A 4280-nucleotide genomic window follows, 5' to 3' on the forward strand; every position below is an offset into this window, starting at 1 on the left:
AGTTTATTCAATTCAATTGTTCTTAATGCTTTTTATATCTTGATCACATATAACTTGTTTTCGTGAGAATGAATGACCACTGACCATGGCTTTCAACTTAGACCTAATTGAATTGTTCTAATAAACAGGGTTAGTCTAGGAATAGATAATCGTTTGTTAGTGATAATAGGTTAACGTTCGGTAAAACCTTCAAGAATTATTAGACCACCTAAGGAATTAGGGGCTGTAGTTTAAGAAGAGGGTCCTAACTCAAGGGATTGATTAGGGCTAATTTGTTAATCATCGTAAACTAGAAGAGGGTTCATAACAAATAGGTGCAGTAGACCAATTAGGGGAACTTAGAGGATTCGACGGATCTGATCTCATCTTTCTCTCCTATTTTCTTAATCAAATCTTTTCTGTTTCTTGATTTAATTAAAATCAAACCAAATCTACCGCCTAGTGGCAAAACAAAATAAATTTTATACATCCTAATTATATAACGAAATTGAATTATTGAAGTTAAAAACAGTCCTCGTGGGAACGATATTTTTACTACTTCGATAGTATTTGGTGCACTTGCCAGAGATCTATCAAGTTTTTGGCGCCGCTGCCGGGGACTGTTGAATTATTTCAACAAGGCAATTACGTTATAGTTTAGGGTTTTTGCAATTTAATTTTCTGTTTTTAATTTTTATTTTTCTGTTTTCATATTCACTTGATTACTTTGCGTTGTGCAGTGCTACTAAGGTATTTTGCTGTTTATGCGAGGTAAACAGAGCTCTGACGACTTAGAGTACGATCCGGAGATTGAAAGAACTGCTAGAGCACTTCGGAAAGCTGTCCGATCGCAAAGGTTAGCTCAATCCGTTCCACCGGGTGTTCGAGAACAAGTACCGGAGCAACTCTCAAGTGAATCTGAAACAATCTCTTCTCCTAAATCTGCAACTATGGAAGGAGAAGGAGTTGTACCACCAAGACCTAAGCTTGGAGACTACGGGTTAGCCACTCATCGCGGTCAACTGACCCACACTTTTCAACCAGCTAACCCCGTAGCGTTCGACATCAAGACAACTGTCCTCAATGGTTTGAGGGACAAGCAATTCGATGGGACTGAAGCTATGAGTCCTCATGAACACTTGAGCCGTTTTGCTGAAACCTGTGAGTTTTGTGTGCAACCAGCCACCGTGACTGAAGCACAAAAGAAGCTAAGGCTATTTCCTTTCACCTTGACGGGAAGAGCAAAAGATTGGTTGCTAACAATTCCAAACGGGACTGTCCAAACATGGGAAGAGTTAGAGCTGAAGTTCTTGGAGAAATACTTCCCTATGTCTAAGTATTGGGACAAGAAGATGGAGATCTCTAACTTCAAGCAAGGAGAAGGTGAATCATTGTATGATGCTTGGGAGCGATTCAATTTGCTTCTCAAGAGATGCCCTAATCATGAGTTCACCGAGAAGCAATACCTCCAAATCTTCACTGAGGGGGTAACACCAAACACTCGAATGTTCTTAGATGCTTCCGCGGGAGGTAGTCTCAAAAGTAAAACTGATCATGAAGTTCAAGCTCTAATTGAAAACATGGCTGGCAATGAGTATCGTGATCAAGCTAAAAAGAAAGAAAGAGGAGTGTTTGGGGTGAGTGAACAAACTGCTATCCTTGCTAACCAAGCAGCTATGAACAAACAAATCGAAGCTCTAACTAAGGAGTTTCAAGGCTTCACTTTGGCTCATAAGCAACAACAAGTGGCTGCAATCAAATGTGACTTATGTGGTGAAGAACATCCCAACGGTGAATGTGTTCCGGAAGGATCAAGTGAAGAAGCTAACTTCATGGGAGGATATCAAAGGCAGAATCAATACTACAATTCAGGCATTAATAAGCATCCAAATCTAAGCTACTCAAACAACATTGCTTTGAACTCTCAGATGCTAACTCCTCCTCAACAACAACAAAGGAAGCCATCAGCTCTTGAGGAAACTATGATGAACTTCATGAAGATGACTCAAGGCAACTTTGAAGAGATGAAGAAGAGTCAAGAAGCTGAAAGAAAGAACAATGAAGCTTCTAGGAAGATGCTTGAAACTCAACTGGGGCAATTAGCTAAGCAGTTGGCTGAACAAAACAAAGGCGGATTCTCAGGTAACACTAAAGATAACCCTAAGAATGAGTCTTGCAATGCTATTGAACTGAGGAGCAAAAAGGTTTTGACACCTTTAGTTCCAAAAGCTCCAAAGAAGGTTGATGAAGTAGTTGAGGTGGAGGAGAATGATGTAGTTGAAAAGAATGATGAGGGTGTAGTTGAAAAAGAAAATGATCATGGAGTAGTTGAAAACGAAAGGAAGAAAAAAATAGAGGGAGAAAAAAGTGAGAGATTAATTGATGAAGATTCAATCTTGAGGAAGTCGAAGAGTCAAATTTTGAAAGATGGAGACAAACCACAGGTTATTCCATCATATGTGAAGCTTCCATACCCTCACCTTTCGAAGAAGAAAGAAAAGGATGAAGGCCAATTCAAGAAGTTCATGCAACTTTTCTCACAACTTCAGGTGAATATTCCTTTCGGTGAAGCCCTTGATCAAATGCCGTTATATGCTAAGTTCATGAAAGACTTGTTGACTAAACGAAGGAAGCCTAAGGATGATGAGAACATAGCACTTTCTGAGAATTGTAGTGCTATTCTTCAAAAGAAGTTGCCACCTAAGCTGAAGGATCCTGGTGCTTTTACTATCCCTTGTTCAATTGGACCGGTAGACATTGGAAGAGCTTTATGTGATTTGGGAGCAAGTATAAATCTGATGCCACTTTCAATGATGAAGAAGCTTAAATGTGGGGAACCAAAACCAACAAGAATGACCATCACTTTAGCTGATCGGTCAATCTCTTACCCTTTCGGTATACTTGAAGATGTGCTAGTCAAGGTTAATGACTTGGTGTTCCCAGCAGATTTTGTGGTCCTAGATATGGCTGAAGATGAAGACATGCCACTCATTCTAGGGAGACCTTTCCTTGCAACTGGTCGTGCTTTGATTGATGTTGAGCGTGGAGAGCTAATGTTGAGATTCCATAAGGAGCAGGTAGTCTTCAATATCTTTGAGGCAATGAAACACCAAGATGAGAATCCCAAGTGTTACCGGATTGATGTTGTGGAGGAAACTGTCGAAGATAAAACACTTGAATCTCAATCTATTCAATCTACGGAGGTGGAAAATGTGGAATCTATAGATAGACAAGAAGTGATTGAAGATCTTGGAAAGATAGAGGGTGTTAAGCAACTGGAAGTAAGCAAAGAACAGATGCACCAACAATCATCAGGAGACATCCGTGACAACAAGTATGGGGGATTGACAACTGGTAAAAATGAAATAAAGACTACTACCACTGGTCCAGGTGGTAAATTGGCTTATAGAAGGATTCCCTATGGGATGCGTAATGGGCCGGCTGCTTTTCGATGGTGTATGCATTCAACTCTCTCTGATACTTTGGAAAGAATTAGGAGGTACTGTGACGAAGGGTTGGCAAGAAACAAGCCTGTTGATGAAGCTGTAGACCTAAAGAAGTCTGGTGCACAAGGAACTTTCAAGGGTAAGGAACAAAAGCTGAAACGGTACCGTAAAGGAGGACTCCCAAACAATGAAGAGGGAGCCACATCATATGATCCTTAGAAATAGTCATCAGTCAAGCTAGTGACGATAAAGAAGCGCTGAGTGGGAGGCAACCCACTATTTATTTTTCAGGTATGATTTTATTGCTTTCAAAAATAAAAACACAAAAATATTTTTCTTTTCTTTTAATACAAGGCAGGGAAGTTTTAAAATTTTGTTCAAAGATACCTCTTGCCAAGAAAATCATGCAAGGTACTGATGTCTTGCATGATTCTCTCCTCAAAAGTTTTTCAAAAATCCAAGGGACTCAGGCATTTTTCAAGAAAACAAAATTTTTGGCCTGAGAAAGCAAGGAATTACCCCCTGTTTCACCAAAATCGCGGCACGCCTATATACATGGCGCGGCGCGATTTTGACTGTTTTGTGAAAAAAAATAGCCGTTGGAACTATCCGTTACTAGCCGTTACAAAATCTGCCCGTTATTGACCGTTGCAACACAAAATCGCGCCGCGCCTTGCATTTTGGCGTGCCGCGATTTTGCCCAAACAGGCCTATAAATTCTTCACTGTTCATCATCATTTTCATTCCATTCTTCTTACCTTTCTCTACCAAAACTTCCCTAAACTTCCATTCACGAATTCTCTTCATCTTCATCTCAATTTTCACTTCCTAACCATCATCAAACCACAAATTCAT

The 4280-nt window shown here is 40.0% G+C and overlaps 1 non-coding gene across 1 annotated transcript; it reads right to left on the reverse strand.

Moving 5' to 3' along the window:
* Positions 1-1322: 1322 nt before the first annotated feature.
* LOC146921383 (small nucleolar RNA R71) lies at positions 1323-1429 on the reverse strand. The gene has a single exon (XR_015013024.1). It is a non-coding gene; the product is annotated as a small nucleolar RNA R71 (small nucleolar RNA).
* Positions 1430-4280: the final 2851 nt, after the last annotated feature.

Source organism: Medicago sativa, chromosome 5 (genome assembly GCF_051527215.1).
Source record: "Medicago sativa cultivar Bolivia chromosome 5, Bolivia_mono, whole genome shotgun sequence".
Taxonomy (NCBI): domain Eukaryota; kingdom Viridiplantae; phylum Streptophyta; class Magnoliopsida; order Fabales; family Fabaceae; genus Medicago; species Medicago sativa.